The 16,348-nt window shown below is 32.5% G+C and overlaps 1 long non-coding RNA gene across 1 annotated transcript; it reads right to left on the bottom strand.

Annotated features, from left to right (window-relative positions):
- Nucleotides 1-8,319: 8,319 nt before the first annotated feature.
- Nucleotides 8,320-12,740, bottom strand: LOC143067225 (uncharacterized). The gene is made up of 3 exons (XR_012975881.1): nt 12,325-12,740; nt 10,129-10,327; nt 8,320-8,709 (listed from the first exon to the last, which is right to left on the bottom strand). It is a non-coding gene; the product is annotated as an uncharacterized LOC143067225 (long non-coding RNA).
- Nucleotides 12,741-16,348: the final 3,608 nt, after the last annotated feature.

Here is a 16,348-nt window from a genome sequence, read left to right as displayed (position 1 = left end):
CCAGATGGTATTAAAAGGGAAAGGCGATACCAAATTAACAACAATTTGGCATTCATTATCCGATTGTATTTCTGTAGCTGTTTCAGCGTTTTAAGCAAAGCGTTATTATAACAGTGTTAACAGACCCCATAAAAACGTGTCTAGTAAATATCATCTTTATACAAAGTAGGACACGTCAGTTTTGTTGTATATAATTAAATGACAATATACCTCAGATAAATAGGCCTTGATTGAAGGAGCTAAATACATTCCTGTTAAATCTTTCGTCGACTCTCAATCAAAAGCTATTCAAAGAATAGTTCGAAGTGATTGGAATAATTGAAGAAGCCTTCATTTTAAATTAGTTTTGTAAATGTTGATTGTAATGCAGTCCAATCATAGAAAATTCAGAAGTAAGTGTATTATAACAATATGTAAGCGTCAATGAAACAGCAACCAAATAAGATAAACAGGGTGGGGGGGGAGAGCGCAATTTAACGCTTTAATGTATTAAATTACATCTGACGCGACTGACGAGTAAAACGAAATTTAAAAAGCAAATAAATACCGACCTCTAAAGTCAGCTCAATAAAGAGAAGTTGACCTCGAAGGTCATCTCAATAAAGAGAAGGAAGTTGACCTCTAAGGTCAGCTCAATAAAGAGAAGTTCGATTAATCTGACAAAATCAAACGTTATAAATTAACACAGAGAGCGGAAAACACTTTATATCCTGACTTGGTTCAGTCATTGTCTGGGTTTTTACTTTTATCAGAGAGTAATATAAAATAACAAAGATACCGAACTCTAATAATGAAAATGCAAAACAGAAATTCCCTTAGTAAAATGCAAAGCTCAAACACATCAAACCACGGCCTCCCTTTTTAACCATTCTGATTATTCAATTCGTCATAACTTTAACCTGATATAAATAAACGAGTATATGTTCAATTAAGTAAGTTAGAGGTTTTATATTCTGCCGAAAATGCCAAGTAATCTATTGAATGTGTGGTGCTGAACACCAATATGTAGTACTGAACCAGTCCATGTTTTATATGTACCATGACATTAATCCGTGACGTAGTACACAGAACACAACATTCGAAATCTTCACCTGTAACCACCATTAGTCTCAACTCGGCCGATTCAGGAGAGTAGCGGATTCTACCGAAGATTGCCAATGCTATAATGCTATAAGCACACACCTCTTCTAGAAACAAGACATTTGGATCTTACAAAAAACAAAACATTAATTACAGACTTCTGATCTATAACCCAATGGATATAATTGTATTTGTGAGTTTTCATTTCTCATTAGTCCTGTAGATGTTACATTATTTTTCTATCTATTCTTCAGTTAACATAGGCACACAATTGACGATATAGAAAATAAATGAGACAATCGCCTTGGAGAATGTATTAGTGGGCAAATTGTATTAGCTCGACGTAATAACCTATATGTCTGAAAAAGTATACATAAATTGTGCTTCTATATATTACAGTACTGAAGAAATATGTTACTTTAGTCATTTATGGTAACAGCTGCGTATTGAAATCGAGAGTGTGTTATAGTATTATCAGGCCAATCAGCCTTAACTTTCAACTCTAAGTTGTTCCTGTTATTTTACTTTTGATATCAATGAAAGTATCGATCAAAGAAAATTAGCCACAAGTTTTTGGAATATTGGGTGATTTCATGCAATTCGATTTTCGTGTTTTCGGGGAAAGGTTGAAAAGTTTATATCAGAACGTAAAAGGATTTAGGAAAGCCTGTTGTTGATAAAGCCGGTTTACGACATATATAATATATATAAAAGAGGGACGAAAGATACCAAAGGGACAGTCAAACTCATAAATCTAAAACAAACTGACAACGCCATGGCTAAAAATGAAAAGGACAAACAAACAAGAGCACACACGACACAACATAGAAAACTAAAGATAAACAACACGAACCCCACCAAAAACTAGGGGTGATCTCAACAATAAGTTGCTCAACAATATTGTTTTAACACATTCTTTTGTCAGTTAATATTAGAATGTAAAAACGTATTTACAATGCAATAAAATAAAAAAAACAAACACAATATTTTGCTAATTAAACCATGTTCATAAGGCATCTATCCAGGTGAAATCGGATGCAGATAAGGAGCTAATTGTACGTATAGTGCTGTTGTTGGAAAATAATAATTTTGATGAATTTTAATATTATTAATTTATTTTACCAAATCTGTTCTTTACGGATTATATACCCTGGTGTTGATTCAATGCTTAACATATGGAAATTTTATAGCAATCCACAGCCTTTCGCCTTGTACTCTTATATTTGACAATCCAGTGCTTGATAAATAGTGGATCATTGCACGCGGGGCTTGCAGTGATTTCTTGTAAACAAGTTTATAAAATTTAATTTAGAAAGTGGTTTAAACAAATATAGGTATGAACCAAATCAAGTGCACCTTTTATGACTTTACGACTCAAGACGAGGCTTTTGTTAGAATTGAAAGGAAATTTAGGAATTTTTGTATTCAGTAAACGCAAGAACACCATAGAAACACAAGTGAGAAATCTATGTTTAAATTCTTATAACAAAGTCTGGAAATTTTCTACCATCTTCTAGGTTTTATTTTCCACAAAACCACCTTTTTTCTATTAAATGCTCTTTAGGATTATGTACTCTTTTGTTGATCCAATGCTACACATATGAAAATTTTTATAAAGAGAATCCATAGCAATTTCCCTTTTACTCTCATATTTGGCAGTTCGATACTTGATAGTTAGAGTATTATTACATGCAGTGCTAGCAATGATTTCCTTTAAACAAGTTTATAAATGTAGATATTGGTTAAAACAAAGACCAATTCAAGTACACCTTTTAGAGTGGGCTCGACTTTAGTGACTCAGCAAGAGATGTTTTGGAATTAAAAGGTTGTTCATGAATTTTTGTAAACAATAAACGCTATCAAATCATAGAAAAACATATGAGAAATCTATGTTTAAATTTTATAACAAAAATTTCTAATAAAGTCAGTTGACTTTTTTACAAAAATCTTGGTTTTATCTTCACCAAATTCCCGTTTTCTACTAAATGCAATTGAACTATAGATAATAATGCTTTGCACGACGTTTCCTCTTGATATAATTATGTACATTATGGCCCATCTCTTTTTTTTTTTTTTTTTTTTGCTGTTTTTATACTATTGCAGTTTGAAAATAATTTCATAACTCACAGGACACAGAAGGCGTTATAAACCTTAAAAAAATAAATAATAATGCTTTGGACGAAGTTCCCCCTAGGTATATGTACAAAATGGTCCATCTCTATATATCATTATTTTTGCTGTTGTGGTACTATTGCAGTTTGAAAGATTCGTAATTTACATGGCTACAGCAGGAGTCTTCCATTGATTTAAGAGTATTGAAATATAACGGGCGATGCATCATACTTAACTTATTCTTTATTTTGCTAGTACCTTTTCTCGTTCGTTTGAATAAGACCATCAGGTTCCAAAGTATGAAGCTGAAGTTGTATACCTCTGTATTGTAATAAGACCATCAGGTTCCAAAGTATGAAGTTGTATACCTCTGTATTGTAATAAGACCATCAGATTCCAAAGTATGAAGCTGAAGTTGTATACCTCTGTATTGTAATAAGACCATCAGGTTCCAAAGTATGAAGTTGTATACCTCTGTATTGTAATAAGACCATCAGATTCCAAAGTATGAAGCTGCAGTTGTATACCTCTGTATTGTAATAAGACCATCAGGTTCCAAAGTATGAAGTTGTATACCTCTGTATTGTAATAAGACCATCAGGTTCCAAAGTATGAAGCTGAAGTTGTATACCTCTGTATCGTAATAAGAACATCAGGTTCCAAAGTATGAAGCTGCAGTTGTATTCATCTGTATCGTGATAAGACCATCAGGTTCCAAAGTATGAAGTTGTATACCTCTGTATTGTAATAATACCACCAGTTTCCAAAGTATGAAGCTGCAGTTGTATACCTCTGTATTGTAATAAGACCATCAGGTTCCAAAGTATGAAGTTGTACACCTCTGTATTGTAATAAGACCATCAGGTTCCAAAGTATGAAGCTGAAGTTGTATACCTCTGTATTGTAATAAGACCATCAGGTTCCAAAGTATGAAGCTGCAGTTGGATACCTCTGTATTGTAATAAGAACATCAGGTTCCAAAGTATGAAGCTGCAGTTGTATACCTCTGTATTGTAATAAGACCATCAGGTTCCAAAGTATGAAGCTGCAGTTGTATACCTCTGTATTGTAATAAGACCATCAGGTTCCAAAGTATGAAGCTGCAGTTGTATACCTCTGTATTGTAATAAGACCATCAAATTCCAAAGTATGAAGCTGAAGTTGTATACCTCTGTATTGTAATAAGACCATCAGGTTCCAAAGTATGAAGCTGAAGTTGTATACCTCTGTATTGTAATAAGACCATCAGGTTCCAAAGTATGAAGTTGTATACCTTTGTATCGTAATAAGACCATCAGGTTCCAAAGTATGAAGTTGTATACCTCTGTATTGTAATACGACCATCAGGTTCCAAAGTATGAAGCTGCAGTTGTATACCTCTGTATTGTAATAAGACCATCAGATTCCAAAGTATGAAGCTGCAGTTGTATACCTCTGTATCGTAATAAGACCACCATGATCCAAAGTATGAAGCTGCAGTTGTATACCTTTGTATCGTAATAAGACCATCAGATTCCAAAGTATGAAGCTGCAGTTGTATACCTCTGTATCGTAATAAGACCATCATGTTCCAAAGTATGAAGTTGTATACCTCTGTATTGTAATTAGACCATCAGGTTCCAAAGTATGAAGCTGCAGTTGTATACCTCTGTATCGTAATAAGACCATCAGATTCCACAGTATGAAGCTGCAGTTGTATACCTCTGTATCGTAATAAGACCATCAGATTCCACAGTATGAAGCTGCAGTTGTATACCTCTGTATCGTAATAAGACCATCAGGTTCCAAAGTATGAAGCTGCAGTTGTATACCTCTGTATTGTAATAAGACCATCAGGTTCCAAAGTTTTTCTTTTACCTTTTTTAATATCGGACTCTGACTTCTTTTAAACTGAGTTTAACTGTGTTTATTGCTGTGTGTTTGTTGATTCCACATTTGCTAGAGGTATAGGGAAATACTTGTTATGCTTGTCGTCGGCGAACAGTCAGTGTCGGCTACTATACATGTGTTTTGTCAATGGCATTATCATAAAGACGAGAAGGATTAAGCGTGACTTCAATCTTCTAGTTTCCAAAATGTTCTTTCTGTAAACAAGAAAAACATTTTCCATATCACCATCGAACAGTTCAGTATGAATAATTGTTAGCACGAACAAATTGTTTACCCATAAATCAAGTTTTGTATAGAATGAATATGTGCGAGACCACCATTTGTCAAATGTGTTCATGCAAATCTCAGGAGTCCGTGGAACATGTCGTTCTATTCTCCTATACGAAATAAGTATTTTCCCTATATAAATGAGTACCTAAGTACTAATTTCCCCGACTTTTGCTTTACAGAGTTACCGTCCTACGAAAAATAAACATACTGCTAGGTGAATATTTTTATAAGGTTGATCCAAATGTTTGTAAACGTGTTGACACTTTTGGTAAAAAGATGTTGAGTGAAATGTACACTTACAGATCTTCAATTTAAAAAAATTAAGCTAACTGTGATTTACGTGTGCAACTTAATTGATGTGATCTCTAAATGTTGAGATTTTATAATAATATATAATGTTGTTATGTTTTACATGAATATTGACTTGTTTTAAAAAGAGAATTAATTTTTAACTTTGATATTGTCCTATGTGTATTTATTTTAATTGTACATTGTGCATTGTATATGCTCTTAGACGCATTTGTGGGTACCCTGCCTGCAAGTGCCCCCGTTGTAAAGGGATAGTTTGATATAAATATATATATTTAATACCTCTTTTATTATTTATTTTCATTGTTGTATAATATTTAGCAAGGTAAAAGTTGCATGCTGATATTAATGCATTGCACAATAAATGTAATATGCCATCACGAGTTGGTTGACCGTTGTGTAATATCCGTTTCACAGATGATATCGAATATGTTCCTTATGTCGTAACTATAGTTCCTTTCCCTTTTCACGAATGTGACCTACCGAATAAGACTTTTTGTCGGGTTTTGTAATAACAGGTGCATAATGAGGAGCCGGATCTGATTTCGCTTGCGAAGCATCTTCAATTTTTGGTGGGGTTCGTGTTGCTTAGTTTTTATTTTTCTATGTTATGTCTTGTGCATTATTGTTTGTCTTTTTCTTTTTTAGTCATGGCGTTGTCAGTTTATTTTCGATCCACGAGTTTGAATATAAATATGGTATCTTTCGCCCCTCTTTTAGTACACTGCTGTTCAATATGAATTAATCGATATAACTGAAACAAGTTCGAGTCACAAACCAAAACTGATGAAAACACGACAATATAAGAGGGGATAACCGGAATACTAGAAACACTGACTGAAATGCTACAAAAACAAACAAACTTGTTCTCCATCAGGCTATACTAAAATGAATGCAACTCGATAATAAGCAACGTCAATAATTAAATAGTCACTTTTTTTAGTCCATCTTTAATCAGTAACAGTCGTTAATGAATAAAATCGTAAGTGAATTTGAAGTACAGGTTGAGGACAATAAAACATGTATCTTTTTAAATTTTGCAAGGGACTCATCTGTCTATCATCATCGTTGTTCTGCACATACAGTCATTCGTCATCTCTCTATCATCATCGGTGTTCTGCACACACAGTCTTTCGTCATCTCTCTATCATCATCGGTGTTCTGCACACACAGTCTTTCGTCATCTCTCTATCATCATCGTTGTTCTGCACACACAGTCTTTCGTTTTGATGGACCATGGATTTCAAGTAGTATACTAGCATATCTCAATATAATGAAATAATTAACTTTTGGTCACTAAAGTGCAACTTGTATATAACATTACTATTTGTCAACATTTTTAAAACGCCGTATTTTGTTATGTATCAAAAGGCAATACATTTGTAGCAAGTGTTGCCGTTTGTATATTGCATGGCATTGTGGGTTATTTCTGTTAGGCGATTATCAATATGACATGGGGAGGGAATGATTTGAAGTCTAGCAATATGCTGGTATCATATTCGTGTTTTCAATTAAAACTTCTTTGCAAATTTAAACAAAACAAAATGCACTGATAGCTTACTATTCTTCTCATCTGAAATTAGACTAAAACTTGAAAGTTACTATTGAGTTCATAAAATTTATTTCAAGATTATAATGAAAGGCTGGCGTGAAAACGTCATTATAAAATATTTGTTTGAAATATTACCCCTATTTATAATCAGATTAGCAGGTTACTTATATATTAACGGTCATTTTTTAAGAGTTGGAATTATTTAAACTTTTGACATTTAAAATCACTCCGAGCCTTCGCATATATTTTATTTCTGTAAGTTATAGTTGTGACATTTTAAAATCTGAACATCGTCTTCCTTGTCCTCACTCTAATGATTTTTGTCTGAGAATTGACATACCTTTCGTGAGAAGGTTATAACAAACATCAGAAGACCTTTGTAGTAAATATCGTAACTATAAGAAACTCTGTAGACAAATTACCAAGAAACATGCATACCACATCTTCTTATATCCATTAAAACAGACAATGATCTAATGGTATTTGTGATAATGATACTAGTGCCGCCAACTATGGTAAACTATAAACACTGGACACTTTTAATTTGCAAAACACTCATTTGCAAATCCGCCGCCGCCTCAAACAAGAGCTACAATATCATGTATATAACCAAAATGTGCAGAATTACATGGGATTCAATAATTTCATTGGTTTTCTACAGTTACTTTCATATTTATTTTGCAATTTGAATTATAAAAACATGGGATTTTCAATATCCCATGGGACAGGGCAAAATCCCATGGGATTTACCATTATCCCATGGGATTTTGGTTAAATCCCATGGGATTTTTTTTTGTCCCATGGGATTATTGTAGTCCCATGGGATATTTGTTGTCCCATGGGACAAAAAAAATCCCATGGGATTTTTATTATCCCATGGGATTTTTAATATCCCATGGGACAAATTAAAATCCTATGGGATTCTAATTGTAAATATATAGATATAAATAAACAGTAATGTGTATGTTACAATGTTTTCTATTTGGTAGTAAATTATTATAAGATGAATCTTTTTAATTGAATATCTTTTTTTCTTGGGAAATGTTAATTTAGCATATTGTTCTTTAACTGTTCAAAACTAAACTTTTAAACAACAAAGCAGATAATGTAAGTATCAATATATGTTTATTCATGAATTATAGAATACTTTCTTGAAACACAATTATTTGCCATTTGAAATCAATAAAAACTCTATTGTTAGGCTTAACATACTAGTAGCTATTTAAGTAAATCTATTTTTTTCACAATATCCCTCAACACAAAACATTAATAGTTTCTTATCATCCAGCATTGTTTGATGGTATAGTCCACTTTTTGGACATTCAGCACAGAACTTTGATATTATTGTGGTTTCAATATTTTTTTGAATTTAAAAGATCTTCAAATCATTGACTGAGTGATGAAAATAATAACTGATCCAACTTTTTTCTTTGAATTTATTCTGGTCTTGTTTCTATGTTTTCTCCATTTATTTTAGGTGGTGAATTTCAATCCTTCTGAAAAAGAACCAATAAAATCTAAAGTAATGGATTATACAAAATTGTTTTCATACATGTAGCAATAATATGATTTTCAATAAAAATAGCTATGCGGTATGGATTTTACTGATTGTTAAAGGTTGTCCAGTGTCATCAGTTGCTAACGGCCTACATCCTTTGGTCTCTGATGGAGGGTTGTCAAATTAGCAATATACCACATCTTCCTATTCTAATACCATATAACAATCAATTAATTTATTCTTCTTTATAAAATTTGGGTATTTTCCCAAGTTATATACATAATATATATATATACTGTAAATTCGGAATTAATGCAAGTTTTTTTTTATTGCGAAAAATGCAACAGAGTTGTAAACGCAATAATTTAAACTCGTATTATGAAATATTTTATATGGATTAAACAGGATTTTTCAAAATCGTAAAATTTAAAATCGCATTTAAGTCTAAAATGACAGAATCGCAATAATAAATGCACGCAATAATTTATGAATTTTACAGTATAAAGATCAATGTTAAAAGTTAAAACTTTAGACAACTATAATAACATTCCATTATTCACAAAAATTTGCAATATATTATACAAAATGCAGACAACAGAAACAATATTTCTTTAAGCTTTTGAAGTTCAGACAGATTTCAATTTGTGTTTTATTTCAATGAAAAAATACCTTGAACATATTCATGATATTGGAAATTATAACATTGATACAAACAAAATATGTATGTTTTATCCTCTTTTTTTTTGTGTTGTTGGCTTGCTGTCTCATTTTAATATACATTTAAACATACATCAATAATCTTCTTCTTTATTAAAAGTAAAAATGGGATATTTTTGATTTTGATATCCCAACACATTATAGTTCTATCACATAACTTATTACCAAGTTCAAAAACACCAATGTGTTTGATATTAATTTTAAGACATGTATAAATGTTCCAGACCATATCAGTATTCGGATCTTACTTTTATGGTCCAGAACTTACAGTCCCACCATATGTGTACAGTCAGACCATTTAAGTATACTTGTACTGTCTGGTACCAGCTCAACCAAACCTGTGTTTTTATTTTAACTGCAATTAAACTTTTTGTATTAATCTATTAAAGATTTCAGTTATGTTGATCTGTACTGTACATTTGTTTGTAATAAACTTGACCAACTTCTTAAAATTGGGCAGACTGTATGCGTACAGTCCAAATACTTGTTTGTTCTGGAACATAAACATGATTAACAAGCATTTGGCAGGATGTCATGCTAAAATCCCATTAATATTAGTACTAAATTTTGAGTATATACATGTAAATCCACAAGTTACTTACTGAAATTCATGGTGAACACTCACCAAAAACTTACAATTTAGAGGAAAGACTGGAAAGATGAATGCACTAACACTATCAAAACAGAGCATAAAACTTACCGAAAAACAAGATGTTTTACATTTATCCAGGAGCAGGATAATTGAAAAGTTGTTTTTTTCTTTCTCTGCTGTCCATCATATAACCTTTGAATTCATTCATGCAAAATATGAAAATCTGCAAAGGTAAGACCTAGAACCTCAACTTATCCACATTTTGAATTTTGAACTGCATACTTGTCCTTTTCATCTTGCTGACAACCTAAACATAAAAAAATGATAAAAACATAATTCTAGATTGAATTTGTGTTTTTATTTTTGTTGGTACATGTACAAACAATTTTCCCAACTTTAAAACGAAAACATCATCACCAAAGAGGAGGTCATACTAACCTCCGAAATATTTAAACAAACCGAAATTATTACTTGATTAAGATCTTGTCGTAAATTAATGGCATAGATACTCTTATTTTTGAAAACTTGATGTCTATTGCATACTTATATTCCTTTTTACGAGAGTATGCATATTAAGATGGACTCCATGGACTTTAATGTAAGCATGATTAATTTTAAAGTCACTGACAGTTTTTCAGCTCTATGTGTACATTTTGAGAGAATCTTGCAATACTGTATATTCTGATATTCAGAACTTATTGTGAGGTTTTTATTAATACAACTGAAAGCTGTATCTCGTTTTCATTTCTGATACATATTTATGAGCTGAAGACCAGTGCCGAATTTTTCTCACTGCATTGAAGACCCATAGGTGACCTTCGGCCGTTGTCTGCTCTTTGATTGGGTTGTTGTCTCTTTGTCAAATTCCCAGTTTCCACTTCCCATTTTATATCATGTATGCTGATTTTTCTTAAATTACAATATTCAATCATGCAATTTTGTCTATTATTGAAAATACGATAAGCAAAAATAAATGCACAAAAAATTTAACATTGTTATATATATGTAAAAGACTTTTTTTTAAATTCAAAACAGTTGCCTACACTGTTAATTTCCTTGTTTGATTTCATATTTTTAAAGCCTTTATAGCTAGCTAGATGGTATGCCGGGGCGGATCCAGCCATTTTAAAAAGGGGGGGTTCCCAACCCAAGACAAAGGGGATGATCCTATATTCATTTGATTTGTTTTATTGTCTCATACAAGAATATATATGGTTTGACGGTGGGGATCAGGAATCCTGAAATTTTTTCACCTAACCACTGGATGACAGGGGATCTCAACCATTTAAAAGTTTCTCAAACATGTGGGGGTGGGGGTGAACCCCATGGACTCTCCCTATATTTCCTTTGATTTGTTTTATTGTTCTATACAAGAATATATAAATATGGTTTAGGGGTGGGGATCTTGACCGTTTAGAAGTTTTCAAACTAGAGGGGGTGGGACTTCACTTTTATTTTATTTCATTATTAATTTTATTGTCCCCGACAAGAATATATATGGTTTAGGGGTGGGGATCTGGATCGTTCACAAGATAATAGCACATTCTCAAATTGAACAGAGTGGGGTAACCCCCAAAGACCTCCTTTTAATTTCATTTGATTTGTTTTATCGTCCCATTCAAGAATATATATGGTTTAGGGATGGGGATCTGGACCGTTTACAAGATAATAGCATATTCTCAAATTGAAAGGGGTGGGGATTACCTCCCATGGACTCACCCTCCCTTCTTTCTTCCCCCCGAAATACCTTTTAATAAGCCCCAATGCACAGATAGTTCACAGAATTTTCCCTTGATTTACACTAAAGAATATACACTATACAGGTGTAATTTTTTTTTTAAAAGATAATACAACTGAAGACCACCATGACCACAGTGGTGGATCCAGAATTTTTCATAAGTGGGGCCCACCGACTGCCTAAGAGGGGCCTGCTCCTGCCATGACTCAGTGATTCCATATATAATCAACCAATTCTTTTCCCAAACAGGGGGCCCTGAACTCCTGATTCCCCCTTTTTTTTCCTCATTTCAATCACCCTGATATAAATTTAGTTTTATCACTTACAATAGGAATGGTTTGAATTCCCCAATAATTCTTATATACCATTAATATCAACATATTTCATTTTTGATAAATGAAAGGCAAAAGTTTTCTATGGGTAGAAATGGATAGTGGGAAGCTTTCAGATTCACACCATGTCGGTGGCTGTGTTCAAAGTGCTGGGTTTTTATGACCCTCGTTGTTTGCGGACTAACTATTTAGGCCAGTGGTGGATAATAGTGTGCGTGCATTAATCTTCTATACCTTCTTAATCAATATATTCAAATACTGACGGCAAGTGTTGTAATGATGTATCAATGTCTTTTTGAAATCACCGTGCTATTTACATGTGGGATCGAGAATGCAGGGGAAGGAAACTTGTCAATTATGTTTATTTCTAAGCCAAAATAAAATGAGCCGCCGTAAAATTAACCTTGGGTAATAACAGTGCATGTAAGGCTCGTCTCGGAGGGGTGTCTTTTTTTCTGTCTTCTTTTTATGCCCCACCTACGATAGCAAAGGGGCATTATGTTTTCTGGTCTGTGCCTCCGTTCGTTCGTCCGTTCGTTCGTCCTGTTTCAGGTTAAAGTTTTTGGTCGAGGTAGTTTTTGATGAAGTTGAAGTCCAATCAACCTGAAACTTAGTATATATGTTCCTTATGGTATGATCTTTCTAATTTTAATGTCAAATTAGAGTTCTTACCCCAATTTCACGGTCCACTGAACATGGAAAATGATAGTGCGAGTGGGGCATCCGTGTACTGGGGACACATTCTTGTTTTAGTTATATTTTTAATAACTTACACTTTTTTCCATTATTCTCTTTCTTTCACTATTCTTTATTCCTTTTTTTCTTTGTCCTTTGTTCTGTATTCTGTTAATTCACATCCATACCCTCTTATGTGTATGTGGACTTACTGTAGTTTATTTTTTAGTTCTGGCAGAGATATTAGATACAATATATATGTCTCTGGTTCTGGTATTATGCGATAAGTCAATTTCTTTTTCATGCAGTGTCATGAAATATAATGGTTTTATGCATATCAGCCAAGATTGTGCGCAACATTTTAATAAACAATTCAACACTATATACACGTTATGTGAATTTTATTAAAATCGATGAAGAACATGAATTTGGCAGCTAGTGCCCCTTAAACAGGTAAAGTTCAATTAACAAATTCTGATCTACTGGCATTCAACACCAAATTACTTACTTGCTGTATATTGATAAATGTGATTGATAAATGTGATTGTATATTGTCAATACCTCAACATCGAGAATACGTCATGTGAGGTGTTGGTCGCTACGTTTGATACGGGGTCAAAGGTTGCGGCTTCGAGACAGAGAAAAACATCCAGCTAGGTAAAAAGTGTAGAATTTTGTTTTTGAAAATTTGAGTTGTAAATTTTCCTAAAAAGTACTTAATTCCGTTCATCTAATTGTAAATTTTCCTAAAAAAAGTACTTATTTCCGTTCATCTATTATGGGTATAAACTAAACTGAACAAGAAAAGTATTAGTAAACAGACAGAAAGTCCGACGTTGAATTAATTATTTTACAATTGATTGTTTAAATATATCAGAGAATGTTTTAGGCGAATTTTCTTTAATTACAGATAAATGTATTTTAGGTTCAGGAAATGATTTATTCTTCGGGTACGTCTAAACAACCGCTCAGGACCTCCTGAGTGCACTCAGAACATACAAAGTGCACTCAGGACATACAAAGTGATCCAAAGTGCACTCAGGACCCATTACCGTAATCATATCTGCACACATGATGGATGTTTATATTCGTTATACGCTTCTTATTTTAGAGTCAAATTTTGGTAGAAGTTGAAATCGCAGGGGCGGATCCAGCCATTTTAAAAAGGGGGGGGGGTCCTAACCCAGGGCAAAAAAAGGGGGGGTTCAACTACATGTCCCCATTCAAATGCATTGATCGGCCTAAAAAAGGGGGGGTTCCAACCCCAACCCCCCCCCCCCCGGAACCCCCCTCCCCCTCTGGATCCGCGCCTGAATCGAACTTAGATAGATATGTAAATTCTTATAAAATAATGAGGGCACGTGTCACTGATTACACAACTACTGAGCCATAAATTATCCAATCAACAAAATTGATTGGATTATCTTTATTGTTTTTTAGGAATTGTATTGTTTAGTTCAGTTTTACCTTTAACATGAATTTGCATATAGAAAAAATAAAACATATATCTCATTCGATGTGCTTTTTCAGTTTATTTTTCATGATGACGGGTAAATTAATTTGTTGTGTTTTGCAGTTCACGAATAAAGAAAATTATTTTATAGTTGCGTTTTTTTTCTGTAACAAGTTCGATTTTTGTTTTTCAGTGTGATTCTTTTCTCTATCTCTCTCTCTAAATCAAGTTTTTAAACAAACACAATGTTGACTGAATATCAAATTTTATTACATTAGTATATCTTTATTCTCAACAAACCATTATACAAGAGAAGACAATTATGTACAATATTCAGTTTAACCTTAACGGAAATCTGTGAACGAAGACTTAGTCTTGGTTTGAACGGATTTCGTGTCAATAAACTGTCTTCGAAATAGTCTTTCTTTGTTAATGTTTGTGTCATTTTGGTCTTTTGTGGATAGTTGTCTCATTAGCAATCATACCACATCTTCTTTTTTAAAATTTCTCGATACTACAATCTAACTTACATATTTTTTAGAAATAATTATACCCAAAATATCATAATTTTCAAAAAACGGAGACAAGTTCATTTTCAGAATTTATTTTCGCATTGAAATTCGTTTCAGGCTTGTGAAACTGGACAAAACGACTTTAATTAGAGAAAAAAAACTTAATAAAAACGGATTTCTTAAAATATTCGTATAACTCAAAAATAAAATTCCTGGACAAGTTCGATAAAAATGAGAAATAACATCTAACTACATGTATATGAGTTTGATTGTTTGAAAAGTACGGCTTTTACCGTTTAGAACGGATTCCATATACAAAACTTTAATTAATATAAATTCTTTTAAAGTATGAACATTTATAATTATTTCCCTTTTCAAACTCGTGCAAAGAATTAATTACTGGTCCAGGACATGATAATAAAATTAAGAATAAAACTTAAAAATTTATGGAACGAAATTTTAATAAAAGACGAAAATCTTAAAACATCGTGATATTCATTCTAGACGTCACAATATTACTTCCCGCATGGTCACACTGTACTAACAACACAATGTATAAAACAACAATAAAGATAATCCAATTAATTTTGTTGATTGGATAATTCATGGCTCAGTAGTTGTGTAATCAGTGAGTCAAGATAAGCTATCTGTGATTCTAGGTGGTGTTAACAATATACGTTTGTGTGCCAAAACCTGCAGAGACATTTTAGATAGGAGACGTAGATTTTTATATACATGTAGATAGTTTTGTATTTGCTTGTTTTTCATTTTTTTATTTTTTAATATTCTTAATTTTCTTTTTAATTTTTAATTTATTTTTTTAAAATTTTTTTTTTTTTTTTTTTTTTTTTTTTTTTTTTAGTATATATATATATTTAATGTTTTAAGCGGTGTGAAATTTGTTTGGAATGTGTAAATAATCGTCTCTCATAATTCTATATGAATGGCTTTTACATATGTGTAATTTGTTTTAATCAATGTGTTATGTATTGCTTTGTAAAAGGTGAGACGTTAATAAAATATTGTATTGTGACACGTGCCCTTATTATTTTCTAAGAATTACAAATTCTACCAAATTTAACTCTAAAATAAGAAGCGTATAAAGAATATATGCATCCATCCTGTGTGCGATGACTATAAAAGGTCCTGAGTGCACTTCGTATGTCATGAGTGCAATCAGGAGGTCCTTCAAGCGGTGTTTAGACGTACCGTTATTCTTCTGGAAGCTTCAATTTTTTCTTATCAATAACTTTTACACAAGGAGACATTTTTTTTTTGACAGCATGAACCCCAGTTAATGAGCAAACACAAATTAAGAACGAAAATCGTTTACAATTAAATTTTATAGAAGGAAAAAAAGGGGGGGGGGGGGTAATAAACAAATTTTATTTACGCTCACATACTTTTAAACAGATTTGCATATGTAAGCTCTCTATAGTTAATGTTAAATTATTTCAGGAGTTTTGAAAAAAAGAATATTATATACAGTTTAATTTCGACTAAAATAGTGATTCTTTTTATAGATTTGGTACCTCAGTTTCGACTCAACATTTCATTTTGAATTGTTAGATGGCAAACTCTTTAGGCGAATATTGTATCTGTTCTTTATTTAATTATG

Source organism: Mytilus galloprovincialis, chromosome 3 (genome assembly GCF_965363235.1).
Source record: "Mytilus galloprovincialis chromosome 3, xbMytGall1.hap1.1, whole genome shotgun sequence".
In the NCBI taxonomy this organism is placed as follows: Eukaryota; Metazoa; Mollusca; class Bivalvia; order Mytilida; family Mytilidae; genus Mytilus; species Mytilus galloprovincialis.
Note: the sequence above shows the minus strand (reverse complement) of the source record. Positions and strands in the feature narration are given on the sequence as shown.